At 43.3% G+C, this 18363-nt stretch overlaps 1 protein-coding gene and 1 long non-coding RNA gene across 12 annotated transcripts in view; one reads left to right on the forward strand and one right to left on the reverse strand.

Moving 5' to 3' along the window:
- The window catches only part of TNC (tenascin C), a 95402-nt gene extending 92820 nt beyond the window's left edge, over positions 1-2582 (reverse strand). For 8 of the 11 annotated variants that reach the window (XM_017350093.3, XM_017350092.3, XM_017350091.3 and 5 more), the window contains exon 1: positions 1468-2582. The gene's annotated coding sequence lies outside the window, so the exon portion shown is untranslated. The remainder of the gene's footprint in view (positions 1-1467) is intronic. The other 3 variants (XM_051855756.2, XM_070055967.1, XM_070055997.1) reach the window with 3 other exon arrangements.
- LOC127493243 (uncharacterized) overlaps positions 1-18363 on the forward strand; it is a 129141-nt gene that overhangs the window by 79123 nt on the left and 31655 nt on the right. The window lies entirely within an intron of this gene.

The raw sequence follows: 18363 nt of genomic DNA on the forward strand, positions 1-18363 counted from the left end.
GAGAGTTTTCATTTCTAAAGGGCATATGGGAAAGTGTCATCTAAAAAGGGAAAACGGGATTAGAAAAACGTGAAAAAGAGGCACTCATTCTTCTTCCAGTCCTGCATTTCTTGAGAGCCCTCAGCAGCACCAGCACCGCACCTTATAGCCTGCAGCTCTGGGATCTGCAAGTGCCTAAATGCGAAACCTTCTGGCACTGTGGATTCAAAACTCAACAGTTCTGTGCAGCCCGGGCTGCCACCTCTCCTCCCAACCTGTGCCAACACAACCTCCTGCTTGTAGATGCAGCCAAGTCTCCAAGTTGCCTGGCTAGTGAGCCACACTGACAGGGCGCCATAAAAGGGGGGGGGGGGCTGGGGGAGTGAGAAACGCACAAGAAGCAATTCAAGATTGGCTAAGTGCCTCTTTTAACTTCCAGAGTAAGGGCAGATTTTGGCAATGGCTGTGATTATCCAAACTTCCCCTTATTAAGCACTCACTGACAACCTCTTTATACTTAATTTTCTCTTTATATGACAACAGACTAATTGTCCCCATTTTAAAGAAGTGCACACTGAGGCTCAGCCAGTTTACATATTTTTCTCAGGGTTCTATTCCCGGTGCTGGTGGGGATACCAGTTACCTCTGGCTTTAAGGCTTGAGTTCCTAATCCCCTTCCAGCACCCATTGATGAGAGGAATCCCTGTGTTCCTTCCAAAATCCACCAAGGGAAAGAAGCTTCTCATATGGAGTGGGGTGGGAGGTGAGGAGGGGGAGGCGAGATTAAGGTGTAGCACTGGCTCAGCGCACCCCAAACTTGCGTCTGTCTGTAGCCTGCTGGAGGATCAGGAAATCGGGAGGTGTCCACAAGAAGCTCCCTGCCTTTAGGAACTGCCGTTCAGCTGGCAGGCTGGAGTTTCGCATCTGGCCCCGGGAGTCACCTCATCTCTCCTGTCCCAAACTCTCATCTCTGTTGGTGACCCAGAACAGGGTGGATACTGTGAGCATCGAGTCAGAGAACAGGTACAAAACTCCTTGTAAACTATGCAAGCTGTTTAGATCTAAAATGTGTTGTCTTCCCCACGCTCTTCTAACAGTCGTTACCTAATGCACCCTGGTGCACCCCGGAGAAAGGCACATTAGGAGCAAACGCTGCTTCCCTGACCCTCCAAGAAAAATATCCACAGGTGAATCAGCTTGGCAAGGAGTTAGAGAAATCCCGACTTCTGCTCTACAGAACGACAGAGATCAAAACTTGACAAAAAGTTCCTCTCTGGTGTGACTTGTCACTGGGTGAAAACCAACAGACAAAATCCAAGACTGGACAGGACAACGTCAAGGTGTATCACGATCATTAGCAACCCATAGCCCCTTTGGGCAGCGGAGAAAATAAAGCAGAGGTTTTATAATGAGACCCACAACCCATAAATGTGCCTGGAGTACAGTCTACCATTCCCCTCTTCTGTGATGAGGGAGAAGCTGACTTACCTTTCCGGAGGAGTAGGAGAGACCTAGATCCTGGCATGCCGCAGTTCCAAGGAATAAGTACCTGGCTGTGAGCAGCGGCAGGGTTCCCTCGTGTGCAGTCCCCCAGCGGCCCCCCAGTCACGCTGTCTTTGTGCCGACCAGAGGCGTGCCCGCGTGTCTGCCCGGGAGAGGCTGGCGTGTGGCACTAGACAGGTTGTGGCCAGAGCAGCCAGCTTTGGCTGGCTTATATAGCCGGCTCCTTCCTCCGTAATGGGACGCCTCGCCTCCAGACATCCTTTCCCACTTTTTCAGTTGGTGAATTAAAGGAACAGCCCTCCCAGCGGAACAGGGTTAGCTCATGAAAGACACACTCCCTCCAGGCTTTCAGCCAGGGAAAGAACCTATTTGCATACAATTTATGGCGAAAGGAGGAATTCCAGTTTCCCCCGCCCCCGACTTCGGGTAGCTGTTAGTGATGTGTGATTTTTGCTGTGCTCCCCAAACGGGGTTTTCTAATTGTGAAACAGAAGTCCGGGGAGCGAGCCGGAGGGAGCGGGATTAGCAGCCCTGGCTCGGAGACTCCCGGCAAGTTTCAAACTCCGCTGGGCTCGCCTGGGCTCTGGGCAGCAGCTGCTCTGTGGCACCTCAGAGACATCAGAGTTCCTGGAAAGAGCAGATAAAGCCCTTCAAAAGCCCAGGGCGTTTCAGGTTTCTCTGGGCCAGGATTAGTTCTCAGCAGGTGGGAACCGCGGGGTGCCCAGATCAGTCCTGCTAGTCTCAAGTGGGAGCCAGCCTTGCCCAGCTGCCTGGAGGAGTCTTTGTTCCCACCCCAGAGTCCTACTGGGGAGCAGCTTCTTGACATTGTTCCAGCCTAGTGCTAGGCACGGACTTCTCAGCAGGATTCCTTACAGGAAAAGGTACCAACTTAATTTTTGAGCCACAAACTGAGCCGTTGCTTCCCAGCCACTGTGGATTGTTTCCCAGCTCTGAGTCATGCATTCAGTTCCTTTGGTGGTTAGCATGCATTGAACACAGGGCATTAGAGGGAGTGGGGAAGGAGTGCAACACCCACAATGGAGGGACTTCTAAGCTGGTTGTGGCACAAAGGAGTTGGTGGTGGCAAAGGGAAAGGAAGCACCTTGTCACCCGAAGCTCCCACTGAGCCCTCCTTTATCAGGACTGTGTTAGGTGCCGTGCAAGAGACTCTTGAACACGATTCATTGTATCTTTGCAACCACCAGGTATGGAGTATGCAAGTGTCCCCTTTTACAGATGCTAAAACTGAGGTTTAAAGATTTATTTATTTATTTGAAAGGCAGAGTTACAGAGAGGCAGAGGCAGGGGGAGAGGTCTTCCATCCACTGGGTCACTTCCCAGATGGCGGCAATGGCCAGAGCTGTGCCTCTTCAAAGCCAGGAGCCAGGAGCTTCTTCTGGGTCTCCCATGTGGGTGCAGGGGCCCAAGGACTTGGACCATTTTCCACTGCTTTCCCAGGCTATAGCAGAGAGCTGGATTGGAAGTGGAGCAGCCGGGACTAGACTGGTGCCCATATGGGATTCTGGCACTGCAGGCAGCTGCGTTACCATTTATGCCACAGCGCCGGCCCCAAAAACTGAAGTTTAGAGAAATAATTTGACTATGACTTCACTGGGGAGCATTCAGCTTTCCACCTCATGCTCTGTAGTTGTTTCCATTGCATACAATTATCTAGGAGGATTGTGATATTTGAAGGCTTTTACATCCTGTTACTTTTACATCCTGTTAGAATGTTACAGCATTTGTACAAAAATCACTGCCATACATGAATATGGAAAATACCAATTTTTATTCTGCCGAGCTTAAATTAGGAGAGATCTTTAATATGTTCAATTAGCTGCTAATGAAAGAGATTTCAATTATGCACTGATTTTCAATACTAAATGATAACATCCCTACAGTTATTATTGCTGTGGTCTCAGTTTCCCCACCAGAAAACAGCACGATAGAATTAGGTCATTTTGATGGTGTCTGCTCTGGCATTCTAGGATTCTTTGTTAATGCAACCCTCCCAGACAGTGAGAAAGCCCATAAATAGCCATGTCATAAAGCAGCTCATTTGAACTTTTAAAACATTGTGGCTGAATCAAATGTTGATTGTTTTGGAAGTTTTTAATTCAGTGCTTTTGCCAAAGCATATTTTAGTAGCATGAGGCTGTGTCTTTCAACTGCTCCCAGGCCTCTTTGTTTTCCTGTGTCCTCTGACTTTATCTTCAGGGTGAGGGAATAAAATGTTAATGTATGATGCATGTCATATGGCATAGAAACTGTATTTACATATCCCAAATAATATATGCTTTTAATTATGTATGTTTAAATAAGACCATTGAGCATGCTAGAAAGCTGGATGATGAATATGGCTTCTGCTGGAAATATTCCAAATCCAAACCTTCTCCCTCCTCCCCAAAACTCCCCCACAAGGTTAATATCCTACAGCCGTTGATTAGTGTCTACTACAATTGGCTTAGCCAATCACAGGGAAAATAAAACCATATATGAGCAGGCTGGCCCTCATTAAAGAAACAGGCTAGTGGAGCTCACCAGCATATTATTATCATGCATTAAGTTCACAACTATCATAGAAATATTGGCTAATAATACAGAGGGGTGGTTAGCTTTGTGCATCTTTAGGAGAGACTACTTGTTTTCTTTTTTAACTTTTATTTAATAAATATAAATTTCCAAAGTACAACTTTCGGATTATAGCAGCTTTTTCCCCCCATAACCTCCCTCCCAACTGCAACCATCCCATCTCACACCTTCTCACCCATCCATTCACATATTAATTTTCAATTATTTATATATACAGAAGATCAGTTTAGTATATACTAAGTAAAGATTTCAACAGTTTGCACCCACACAGAAACACAAAGTATAAAATACTGTTTGAGTACTAGTTATGCCATTAGTTCACATAGTACAACACATTAAGGACAGAGATCCTGCATGGGGAGTAAGTGGACAGTGACTCCTGTTGTTGATTTAACAATTGACACTCTTGTTTATGACGTCAGTGATCACCCGAGGCTCTTGTCATGAGCTGCCAAGGCTATGGAAGCCTCTTGAGTTCGCCAAAATAGAGGCTACTTGTAAAGGGAGTTTGTTCCAAAAACTGCATGGTATCCTGAGCCACACCTTGGCGTTTGAACAAGCAGGGTCTAGGCAAGGACTTGTTTTCCACCCGCCAACCTTTTGCAACCTCTTCTCCAGGCAAATAAGTCTGCACATGCCATGGACTCTCCTCTCTCTGCACCTTGGATCATGCTGCCCTTCTCGTAGAATCCTTGCCTCTGTCTCCTTGCATCTCCTGCTCAGTCAGTTCTGATCTGTCTGCACTGTGGAGCTCCCTTGATGGATTTCTTTTGCAAGACAAGCCTCCAGGATGCCACTCTGTTAAGACAGTCATCACTTCCACAAGGTATTATATATGTACCCATCTAGATATTTTCCTCCAAGACTCTAGATTTCCTGTTTAGTGACCATGCTTACTTTTTCTGTGTCTAGCAAGGGTCTTTGGCTTTGTAGAAGCTCAGTAGGTGTTAGCTGAGTGAATGAAATAGTGGAGGTACACATAAATGTTTGGCAAGTTGTGTTTTATGACTTTCTTCCTTTTTCACCCATAAAACCTAAGAAGAAGATTGGATTATTGTGTCCAATACAGTCATTGCACAGAGAGGAGAAATGATTTCCAGGGCCTGTAAGGTTACAGTCCCTAGATGGGGCCATCCAGGTCAGAGTTGAGCAATCAACCTATACCAGACATTACAGCAGAGGTGTTTATGGAAATTAATAACCATTCGTCCTCCTGTTTGGCAGAAGTTGTCACCCCTCTAGGCATCTGCTCTCTCGTGGTTGTATCCTCCTCTGTACTATAAGCACTTTTTTTTCCCATGTGAAAGGGCAAAGTGAATGCTTGTAAACACACCTCTGCACAGAGCTCCCTGCCAAGCCCTGATGTTGTGATTGCTTGTTAGCACTTCTCATTCATGAGTTCTTGGTGGAAGCTGTGGTTTGGAGGCCAGAGGGAGCCTTGGGGTTGCCTCAGGTGAGATCATCCTCATTTCCCAAAGCTTAACTGCAATATATCCCTGTCCCCCACATCTCCCGCAGTGGGACCCACCAGCTGATGGAATATTGGTCAAGACTAGTCCTATCTGGAGAAGCTGAGAGTCCATTTCTCCATAGGATCCCTTGCTTTCCACTCCAATTATTTACTCCTTCCCTGTTCCCAACCCTCTCCTCTTCATGGGATTCATCTAGTGTGCCAACTCCTCTCCAAATGCTCCATGTGACTCTAATTGCCAGGAATCTCTTCCCAGTGAGGAAGGAGCTCTGCTCCAGTGCTAGGGGCTAGTGATTCAATGAGATGTATTGCTTAGCGTAAAGTCTTCCTCACTTGTTAGCTGCAGATCCTGGTTGAGGGCTCTTCTTTTCCATCTCCTCTCACTTTTTCTTAGATAGCAAACACAACAAAAAAACTAAGGCTTGATTGAATGAATGGCAAAACAGATGGGAACTTCCCTGCCTGATGGAACAGGACAAATCAGCTCTAACATCAAGCACTTGAGTGGATTGTCTGGACAACACAGCAGAGAAGAAAGAGATTTGATGGGGGAATAAGCTTGAGTTTTGATGCTGTACCACCTTACTGTTTGACTTTGGGCAAAACCTTCTGTTTCCTGGCCCTCAGTGTCATGGGCACCAAATGGATGACTCCCAAGGATCTAAACAACTCAAAACCTTTCAGTAAAAAAAATCAGAAAAATACTTTAGAAGCCTCTGAACCTTTACACATTCAATCCTCCACAATGAGCCCTGCCTATCCATATGGCAAATATTATTTCTTCAACACTTACTTCTTAGTGCTTCTTCTCAGAATGTTTCCATGATCCTCACACCCAGAGAGAAGGTCCTGTGCTCCATGCTCATCCACACGATTGGTTTTCATTTTTAGCCTGTTGCACGCTGTGTTTCCTTTGCCTGTTGACTTCACTAGCTCAGGGGTACCATAAGGTAGGCTCAGTGCCTTTTCGCCTGCTTATTAGCGTATCTATTATAGCCAGCATCTGTTTGTAACTGGTACGTATGCCGCACCATATTTGCTAATTATTTTGAGCAGCATTTATGGATACATCTAGTTTTTAGGATTGTGTTTGAGCATAAGATATTTTAGAGGTAAACAGTATAGAATGTTTTTGAAATGACTTATTAATTAGATTATTAGAGCCCTTCATTGCCATCAGTTATTTCCTAATCTGTTCCTCCAGCTGCTCTGTGAGTGTTCATTGAGCATAAGCATTGTGCTTTCCTTGCCACGTGCCCAAAGCTCTGAGCCTGTTAATGAACCCAGGACATGAATGAGGGACCAGCTGATCGGCTGCATGATGGAAAAGGGATAAGGTTTGCGAAAGTAGTCTTGGGTTCTATTCATGTTGCTACTTGGAAGGTGAGTCACCTTGGGGGAAAAAGCATGCTCCCTCTCTGGAGCTCAGTTCCTCTTTTGCGAGACGAGAATAGAATTCCACACCTTGGGTACCTCCCAGAGTTCACATGAAGCCCGAGTAAGGCAGCAGATGAGAAAGTCCTTGGCAAACTGTATATTCTCGATAGAGTTATCTTGACCCCCCCACCCCCACTCCCCACATGCTGAAGTCTCAGTGGAAAGCTCGCATTTTGCATGTCTGTGCCTATTTTGTGAAAGCATGAGTGAGTCCCAGCTTCTGTCTGAATGTCTACATCATTTCTGGGCTCTGTGCAAGTTCAGCAGGGAGGGGGGGTAGAAGCCACCTGGTGCTGTCTTGCTAGCACTTTGCGACTGCTTCTTAGCTGGAGGCTGAAGAGAGGGGAGTTTACAACCAGCATTGGCCAAAGTTGGAAGGTCTGAAGTTGTGTCTTCGTTCAGAGGGCTGAGAAGGCGGTTTTGGTCATGCTTGCGGATCGGAGCCCAAGCTGTGGTAATGAATACAAATGAGTCAGACCATTTGCACTTACTGCAGGTCACAGGGGGAATACGCGGCTTTGAAATCAGTGCAGACTGAATTTCTATGCTTGATTTTCCACAGCTGAGTTGGACACTTGCGAGGAAGTGTCATTCATCTCTTTTCCTTATTTCTCTCCTAGATCTCTTACATTTCTTTTGTAGACAATGAAGGGTATCCGTGCTGACATTTACAGAGTGTTCCTGTGACCAAGACACTATTCAAGCAGCTTGCATGCATTAAATTTTGCAATCTTTATAATGAACCTCTTGAATAGGTCCTATTCACTACTCCCATTTTGCAGATGGGGATTATGAGGTGTGGAGGGATGAAGAAAATGTGCAAAAAAATATGAGTAATAGGAAGCCCCAAGAGGATCTGAACTTAGAACACTCCAGCCCTCACCTTTCTGACTATTTTGGGGGGTTGTTTCTATGTATGTATTTTAACAATTGCCCTAAGGCAAGGATGGCATTCTTGAACTCAGATGGACCATGCTGTGCGGTTATGGTATTTGTACATAAAGATCCAGTGAGGTAGGGAGGGCTGTGGTTATGTTGCTATGGCTGTTGTGGCAGTAGAGTGCAGTGGAAGATCATCTTGTGTCTGTGCTAATCCTATAATTGGGGAGCTTTGTAGCATGGACTCAGTTACAATCCTAAACTCCCTAGCTATGAAAGGGAGAGGGATCTTGGGAAAATTACCCAACTTTTTCTATTACAATTTCCTCATATGTATAATAGAGATGATGATACCTGACGCTTAGAATTTTCCCCAGTATTAAAGTGGCTACACTTGGTCAGATGTCAATACTATTGCTTGTCACATTCAAAGTAATCTCCAAATTGTGGCCATTGGCTATTATAGATCAGACATTTATGCCAGTCTGAGCCTTTCTTTTCTCATGTGTTAATGATGGAAAAAATAATCTCAGAACTATATTCCAGAAATGTAAAGGGTTAGTGAAAAGCTGTGCAAGGGAATAAAAATATGTAACTCCTTTTGGTGCACCATGTGATCCCATCCCATTGTAGATATATTTTATCAGTCACTCTGTTTACTAAAACATCCTTGATAAACTTTCTAAGCAACACACACTCATCACAGGCACAAGAATGAGCTCACTGAGAAGAGTATTGTCCTGAAGGGATGTTTATTGCTGCTCAGAGAGGCTATTTGTCTGGAAGAAATAGTATTGACTTACTTTAAAAAGTAGACCTATTTGCCCATCCGTTCAATTGCAGGCTTTGAAGGAGAGCTCTGTTCTTTAATTGTTCTCCAGGTCGGTGCACATTTTGTTTCTCAGGAGGAAAATGTTCCCCTAGTCAGAATCAGCTGGGAGGCATCACCTGCTTCAGAGCTGGAAACTCCCTTGATAGGGCTTAGAGGTTGATGGACTGGTATCACACACAAGAGTATCTCAACTCGTGGAAAATGTATGCTATGAAGAAACTCTAAGAATTTTGATTCACATCAAAATTAACTTACCTTTAATCTCATTTCCATGATTTTTTTGAAGTAGCCTTGTAGATATTTGAGTCTCTCACCTCCTTGGGGAGTACCCTGGGCTGTCCCTTTGTTCTGATTGGGCACTATTCCCCACCCCACAGCCTTCCAATAACAACAGTGGTAGCAATGATAGCCACTTACAATTGTCAACAGCATTACAAAGCATTTGAATGCTATCAGTCCCCACACCAGGCTAGGTTGGTACAAATGAGGAAATAAATAGGAGGAGACGTCAAGAGACTTGCTTAACATCACACAAATCTATGTGCAGTTTGAGAGACAGATGATTCCTACATGCAAATTTCTGGGTTTTTCTTTGATTTCCATAGCAGAAACTATCTATATTAGTTTGTTTTGCATTATAATAGAATAATAAAGATAGTCAAGGAAAGTTAACCATAAAGAAAAGTTTATTTATGCTTGCAATTTTGGAGGTTCAAGGGTAGAGTGCTGGACATTGGTTCAGTGAAGGTAAGGACCCTCTTGGCTGTGTTATGTTGTAGTTGGAGCATTGCAAGGAGGAGAATCCACTTGAAAAAAGAAGCCAGAGAGAGACTGGGATACCAAAATCTCCTTTGAGGACATGCTCTTAAATGACCTCAGGACTCTCAAGTAAGCTCCACCCCTTAATGGTGCTGGCACCTCCCAATCCTGCCACGTTGGGGTCATGTCTCATGAAAGTTTAGGGGGACACACTTAAACAATAGACCATCTATAAGGAGTATATTTCTTTTTTTCTTTTTTTTTTTTTTTTTAAACTTTTATTTAATGCATATAATTTTCCAAAGTACGACTTATGGATTACAATGGCTTCCCCCCCATACCGTCCCTCCCACCCACAACCCTCCCCTTTCCCACTCCCTCTCCCCTATAAGGAGTATATTTCATCAGCTGTATAGAACTCTTGGTATAATATAAGAAGCTCATGATCTGAAACCAGACTTGGGTTCAGTGTTAGTTCTGCCATTTATTAGCATGTAATCATTTTCAAATTCCTTCACTTATGTGCGCCCCATCTTATACCTATATCTGTAAAATCAGAGTGAGAATGCCTCCTTCATGGGGTTGACAGGAGGATTATGTGAGAATGAAACATGATTCCCCCATGATGTCTGTGTCCTAATCCACAGCCCATGTGAGAATATTTGGTGGAGAAAGGGCTTTGCAGTTTTGTGTATGTTAAGGATTTTGAGATGGGGAGATTATTCTGGAGTAAATTATAAGTGTTCTTGTAAGAAGAATGCAGAGACATATATGATTACACAGGCGGAGAAGACAATGTGATGAGGGAACAGAGATTGGAGTGATGTGGCCACAGGCCAATGAAATGCCAGCAGTCACCAGAAGCTGAAAGATTGTTGGAACAGATGACACACTCCTTGTCAAAGTCCCTAGAAAGACCAATTGTGTTGACACTTTGATTGTAGATCACTAAAACTCACATCAGAATTGTGGCCTAGAAAAGAGTAAGAGAATAAATTTCTGCTGTTTAAAGGCACTAACTTTCCGATACTTTGTTAAAGTAGTCATAGGAAACTCATGCAAGAACTAAGAGGGATACTATCTCTATGTTGTGTATAATAAGACCTTAATAATGGTAATACTTAATGTTTCTCTAAGAAACTCTTTGGGAGAAATGGAATTAACTTTCTTTGAAAACTGAAATTATATTTCCATAGAGTTTTAGTTCTGCAATGTAAATCTCTAGACTTTCAAACACTGTTTTTGTTGCAACTCCTTTAATATGATTTTTTAGGTGTGGGAAGGGACAGGAAATTGGAGTTGCAACCTCTACCACTAGCCTGAGAGTTTTGAAGTGGCATCTTGACGTCAGGCTTTGCACCCCTGAGTGGTTTAGCCCACAGGGAGAAGTAAATCTTAACTTACACATTTCATCCTTATCATTCCAGGGTCAACCTGACCCCAACGAATGTCAGGCTTATCTGGGTAGCTGCTCATCTATAACTGAGAGGGTTCACCCACAGCACACTTTGTCAAGCTGAAAAGAGAGAAGAGACATTCATGCTCAAATTACAGATAAGAATGAGGCCTAGAGTGGTTGCCTGCTTTGCCTACACACTGTGAACTGTGGTGAGTCTGATAACTTGTGAAACAGTGTTCCATATGGAGGAAGAAACTGGTCTCGTCTACATTAGTGTACAACCTGCAAGAACTAGATGGGTTTTTGCTTAAAAAAATCCTTCACATAGTTCAAGTTTCTTCTACTTAGACAGCAAAGACATAAAATGGGCCCAAGAAGGGAAATGGACGCGCACAAGGGCTTCTGTGAATAGTCAAGTCCCATCTCTCTCTTCAGCTCCCTTCTTGTTTCTATTGTGTTCAGTGACCTCATCAGATGTGGTTATAGTATCAGAACTGAGGGGCCCCTTAGTGAGACATCAAGCACATTTTTCAGACAGTGTCTCAGAGAAGCACTTCTCTAGGGAAACTTCAAAAGCTTTCTGCATTCTTTAAAATTTTTTATTAATATAATGAGAACAGATTTTATGCATTCCATAGGTACAGTTCCAAGAAGACAACCACAATTCCCTCACTCCCGTGCTCACCCCCAAACTCCCTCTCTCCTTCCCCTCTGTTCATTGGTTTTTTTCAAAGACAGAATTTTAAATCATTCTATATTCACAGGATTAATTCACCACTAAGCATAATAGTCAACAAGGAAAAAGTAAGAAGACCACAGTTTCACAGGGGTATAAACAAGGGCTAAAGATGACAAAGCTTTCTATATTCTTCAGAACACCTGCTAGACCAGGATTGGGCTCAACTTGTAGATAAATGACATATGGGGAATGTTCTTAAGTGACTATAGATAGATGACTCATCGTTCAAGGCAGATGATAGAAGTGCCCCCCCCCCAAGGAAATACTGTATAAGGAAACCATGGTGAAGCCTTGATAATCCCCATGCATAGGAGGGGCTGGGGGACAGGATGAATCAGTGAGACAGCTGCACAGCAGAAGACCAACTGAGAGCTGCTTGCTTTGAAGTGTTTGCTACCAGTGGCTCAACCAAGCAAATAAAGAACTGCTGAGGAGAGATCTTCTGAGATCCTGGTTCAATGAACCAAAGATAGTAGTAAATGATTGCCTTTGAAGTAAGTAAAAGTACTTTGGCTCTTTAGCAAGTTACAGTGTTGTTTTCATGGTTAATAAAATGGGCAGTTCATGCACATGTGCAACCATATTTTACCTGAAAAATGACGCTTTCATATGGTTGAACTTAATGCAGTCCAATCTTTATCATAAATTCTAGATTAGACCTTGACTAAATTTTAAAAATATTTTGCCTACTGTCATTCTTGCAAAGGAAAAACAAGCCACACCCCAAACAGGTGTTCAGGAGGGTCTTCATGAAAGACAGTGAGCTATTCCACTCCCTAAAGTCCTTGGAACCACAGTTGATCTATAAGTACTTTTCTCCTATCTGTGGATACTCTACTGATACTCTACTGATCTCAAAGCTATGTGTAGAACTGCGGTATATCAGAAGGACATCCAAACAAGGAGATATCACAAACTGTTAGTATCAGATAACAGATTCAGGACCTTTGAAAGCTAGGAAGATGAGCAGAGAGCATACGTCAAAGGCAAGGTGCTCCTGATCACATACCTGGTCAAATGTGTGAGTGTGTGGTTGTTTTATAGAGGGCCCCTCACAGGGGAATGGAATTTCCTCTTTCATTTACACACTGGGGATCCCCTATAAATAATGATTGCTAATTTTTACAGAACATTTACTATGTGGTAGGTACCATGCTTAGAAATTTATATATACTAATCTTATGCAATCTTTGTAACAACTCTATGTATATATTCTGTTGTTAATATCAAATAGAGACCCCAGGAAGAGAAGTTATTTGACCAGATGTGGGATTAGGACCCAAAAACTTATTTTGTTTGTGTAGAATCCTCTTCACTGTGTTTTCTGAAAAAGATGTTTTAGTGCATTGTTAATCTTGTTGAAATAAATATGAAGAAGAAAGGAGAATGCTAAGGTAACATGCTCAATGACTAATTCTTCCATTCAACTATTTCTTACCCGACATGTACTGATAGCATACACAGTTTCTGTGCTGGTAGATGTAGGGAATACAGCTGCAAACATGATACGTGCAGTTCTTTTCTGTTGTACTTCACTTCTCCTGCAATGTTTCTCAATATAGGGATGATTTTGTCCTCCAGACATATTTGGTAATGTCTGGAGACTGTTCAGCTGCCACAATTTTTAGGGTTGCTACTGGCATTGAATGTGGGGAGACCAGAAATTCTGCATTCTGCTAGATATCTGCAATGCACAGGATAGTCCCTCAAAACAATTATTTGGTCTAAAATTTCAATAGTGCTGGGTTTAAATGAGGTTGATCAGTGAGTATGTAGGAATGTGTAGCAGTACAAGAGATATCTAACATATCAGATTGGAAAGACCTTTACTTGGACCCCCAGATAACATTGGGACATACATGGCCTTGGGTAAAACTAATCCAGTTGACATGCAGTGGTGGGATGGTGTGTGCCAAAAATTGTAGTTGTAGTTTTCATGAAGTGATAGAGATACCCAAGACAATGCCTCAGGAAATAATGGGATCTTGGCTGGTCAAGGCCATGGGGTGTATCCAGAGAAACTGTGACCCGAGCAGGCTCCTAGGAATTGGCAATATCTTAACATCACAGCTAGGTATCAAAGGAGCAGAGATACTTTAGGAGTGCAAGTATATACAATGAGGATATCTGCTATAACCTAGGAGAAACTTGTTAACTAAATGTTTTGGAATATATAAGACCTTTGGTTCTTGAATAAACTAAGTGGGAAAGGAAACAACTTGCAATACAGTTGAAATTTCAACCACTCATTTCGGTGATAACTCAGAAGAGAATGGCATGATTAGGAGAAATAAAGAAATAAGATGTATCTGACCCTCAAGTATTGTAATGTATTCATTATGGGGCTACATATCTAGAGCTCCTACCTTATGGCAAGCTACAGAGAATATTAATTTCCTTCTTCCTTCCCAGAGAGAACAATTATAGATGAAGTAATAGCTCTTCCTGTTTTCAGAGAAGTTGCAGGATGACTCGGGAGATGAGACCTACAATCGTGCCAAACTTTTCAGTGCCTAAACATTCTGTTTCAAATGATAGCCAAGAAGTATATGTGGTTTAGTTTATTAACTGTTTCATTTGTGCATCATATTTTCCTTTCTCCAGGGGTACTGAGACCAGAGGATGCAGAGTTGCCTTGAAGACTGCCAAGCCCTTTATTGTTGTCTGCCCGAAGCAATACAATAGAAATGGCTGGTTTCATTTGAGTAACTTAGAAGAATATACAATGTAAATATCATTTTCTGGATATTGGAAGTGCCAACAAGATTTAACTAGCATATTGGTTGTTAAATGTTGTCAATAGAATTGCCAAAACATAGAATTGATGAGTGATAAGATATGAGAATGTTAATTTTGTCTGAGTTGTAATTCAGTGGACAGATGCTCCCTAAGGCATCAGTGTCTTTATTTTACAAATATTCAGTGGACTCACATAGGCATCACAGCTAGGTACTTATAATGGGTCCATGTTGTGTATTGAAAAGTAGTTCATCTGGCCCTGATGGAGTTTATAGAAACATTAATTACAAAATAATTTAATGTGTGCTATAGTTGAAATCACCATAATGACAGGGGCATAGACAAGCAGAGAATTTAATTTTTCCAATAATTTAAAACCTCATGAGGAAATACAATGTATATGTGTGTGTGTGAGAGAGAGAGCGAGAGAGCGAGAGAGCGCGAGAGCATACAAGCACATATGAGCATATTGCAAATGAGTTCCTAGTGCCAAGTTCTATGTGAGGCACCTGAGAAGGAGTGAATAAAAGAGGCATGGTCCCTACTGTCATAGAACTTGCAGGCTCATAGATGGGACAACTATTAAACACCACATAAATGCACAAACAAGCATGATTACAAAGAGTGATAAGTATAATGAAGGAAAATCCAAACAGTTGGGAGACTCTGAGTTCCCACTATCTGGTTTTAGTCAATTTCATCGATCCTGATAGGTATTTTCATCTTCATTTTGCTGAGGAGTTAACGGAGTCTCCCAGCCAGAATGTGCTTCATCTGGCATTGTTTACCTACTACGTGTCAGAATTAGGATTAGAACCCAGAACTGTTTAATGCCAAATCCATATTCTCAACTCCAAGTCCTCGTTGATGAACCTCATGACATATGGGCCATCCAGGGTCAGTTTCACTTACTAGAAACATAATCATTAAAAACAGTAACTTTTCTTTTGGCCGATTATTTACCTTGTATTCCTTTTATATGTACCACTCACTTAGGGGTTAAATAAGAACCATCTCATGTTGATTTGTAAGTGTGGTTTTGTGTTGTTTGAGTAAGGGCATGGAAAGTCTCATTCCCCCACCCAAATCTACCCACCTACAGTTTAGGCTGATGCTGGGTGCATAAGTTCTTATTAAATACTCACTGACTTAAATTGTAGATCTTCAAATTTTATGACGTTGGATACAGATTCTAAGGTAATGGGCTAAAATAACCAAATGACTGTGTGTAAATCTTGGTTTAAATCCTGGCTAAAATATTTTGTAGATGTATGCTTCTGGGTGAGACTTTTGCCTTCCCCAAGCCTCAATGTCCTGTCTGTGAGGCAGAAATCAGAACACTCTGCAGGGCTGCCATGAGCATAAAGTGATATAAAGTTCTTAGCATCATGCTTAGAACACAGTGCTAAGTAGTGGTCATCTCTATTACTTCTAATTTTTCTTCTTTAGTTAACAGCAATCATCTGAACCATCAAGGAAGGCTACTGCTCAACTTTTAATTCCTTTTTGAAACCACATGAGAAGCTGCAGACTTATTATATTCTATCAGTTCCTGAATTCTTTTCCCTACTTTTATCAAGAAGGGTGTCTGATACGTTCTGCCTTTTGGTTTGTGTCAGTGGGTATTTACTGCGAGTATTTGGAAATGACTGAAGACATTTGTGTTGTCACGCCTGGGGTTGGAGTGTGTGGGATGGATAGCAATAGTATTGGCAAGTAGGAGGGTAACGGCTGAGGAAGCTGCTGAACTTCCTACAGTGCACAGGACAGCTCCCCTCCAGAAAGAATCATTCGGTTGAAAAATGTCAGTAGTGCTGAGATTCAGAAACCCTGATTTATATGCACCAGCACCACATCCATGTTCCTGTGCACATGCAACATGCAAGCATATGGCTGGAAACACACTTATACATGTAGGTACATGTATGCCCCGGGTCCTTGGCCCACTGTGGAAGGAGCAGTGTATGCAGACCGGAGCCCGAGTGAGGTCCAAGATGATGTCATGCTGGGGGAGACCGAGGCCGGCTGTGGTGAGACACATGACGCATGGGGGATCTCACCATTTCCGTGCAGACCCCTCACCTCCCCGCCGCCGCCACCTCATATCCTGCTCAGGTCCCTCCTGGGAACGAGGGAAACCTCGCAGCAGATGGGGTTTCACTTAGTCACAGTGTCTGCAGCCAGCTTGGATTACAGCAACAGCAGCTCTGGCTCCAGAGACGCACAGTTGCCTGGTGTGCTCTGGGTTGGCCTTTCACCTTCTGGGACCCAAACTCACCCTGAGAATGGCCAGGAGCATGACTTTTTAGCAGTGCTATCTTTCAAAAGGAAGGAAGCTGAGAAGTAGAAAAAGCCAAAAAGATACTGATTTCTTCTTTGGAGGTTAGGGGCTGGATATTTCTGTCTGTGCATGCACTTGTGCCTGCCATGCCAGATGATAAGCATGGGCTGTGGCATAGAAGGCTAAGCCTCCACCTGCAGCACCAGCATCTCATATGGGTACCAGTTCAAGTCCCGGCTGCTCCACTTCGGACCAGCTCCCTGCTAATGTGCCTGGGAAAGTAGCAGAAGATGGCCCAAGCCCTTGGGCCCCTGTAGCCATGTGGGAGACCAGGAAGAAGCTCCTGGCTCCTGGCTCCTGGCTGCTGGCTCCTGGCTTTGGCCTGGCTCAGCCCCGGCTGTTGTGGCCATTTGGGGATGGAAGATCTCTTTCTCTCTCTCTCTCCTTCTCTCTCTCTCTCTATCTCTACCTTTCAAATATAAGTAAGTAAATCTTTAAAAAATAAATATGTAGATGATAGAAATCTTGATGGAGTTTGCATTTCACATGTGTCTTAGTTCAGGCTGCTATAATAGGGGGCCATAGACTGAGTGGCTTTAAACAAAAAATTATTTCTCACACTCGTGGAGCCTGGGAAGACTGAGATGAAAGGGCTGTGTGGTGAGAGTCTGCTTCCTGGTTCACACTGGGCCATCTTTTCATTGTGTCCCCACATCATAGAAGGGACACAGAAGTTCTCTGGGGCCTCTGTTACAAGGCACTGATCCCACTCATAATTAATTCATCTTAACAACCTAATCACCTCCCAAGGCCTTGCTCCCCAACACTATGACATTGAGGATTAGGCTTCAACATGTGAATTGTGGGGTGATACAAACATTCAGTCTATAGCAAGTTGTAAAGAGTAAGAAAGTCTACTAACTCCTGGGTACTTTTTATAGTTCAAGTACTGTGTTACGTGTTTACCAAGTCATGTCACATATGTATAATTCTAAATCAGTGATGTGTAGATTACCATCTCCACTTGAGGACTGATCTGACAGAGGGTCACTGAAGCTAACTGCCTTCTACTGGCTGCTCCATGGAGAAAAACAGATTCCAACACGGGTCTCAGGTCTAGGTCTTAATCACTGAACCAGATGCCTCTCAGTGGTTTAGACTCCAGAGAGAAAAGGTCTGATGTTTTGCAGAGAGCTAGTCCAAGACCTCCAGGTGATGGACACATATGACTCCTTTTGGCAGTGCTCTTTTGAAAACGGGTGACACCAGTGACCTTAGTTTCTAGTTCTTCCATTTCTCACTTGCACGTGCACTCCATGCCCTTCCCAATGAACACAAGCAGCAGCTACCCGCTGTCTCAGGGGTTCCCTAAAAACTTGCTACAGTGCTAGCCACCAGGTACTTAAACATCCAGTGCCTGATTTTAAGAAGACTACAGTCAAGTATGCAAAGGAGACAAAGATTAGTGCTCTTGGAATACAGTAGGTGAATGCTAGGTGTGGATCAACTACCTGCAAAGATTTATCTCTGAACCAAGTTTTGAAATAGCGTCAAAGCAATGTGGCCTGGGAAGGGTGTTCTGATGGGACAGCAACATGTGCAAAGGAAAGGAGGCGGGGACGACAGCTCAGAGCAGTGAGCAGTTCAGGAGAGGTGGGCACAGAATCATGGTGAGTATTGTGTACTAAGAAGCATGCGTTCATTCAGCTTTTTTGACCTTCCCAAAATGTGAGTGTCCATTTGGGAACAGAGA

Source organism: Oryctolagus cuniculus, chromosome 1 (assembly GCF_964237555.1).
Source record: "Oryctolagus cuniculus chromosome 1, mOryCun1.1, whole genome shotgun sequence".
NCBI lineage: Eukaryota > Metazoa > Chordata > Mammalia > Lagomorpha > Leporidae > Oryctolagus > Oryctolagus cuniculus.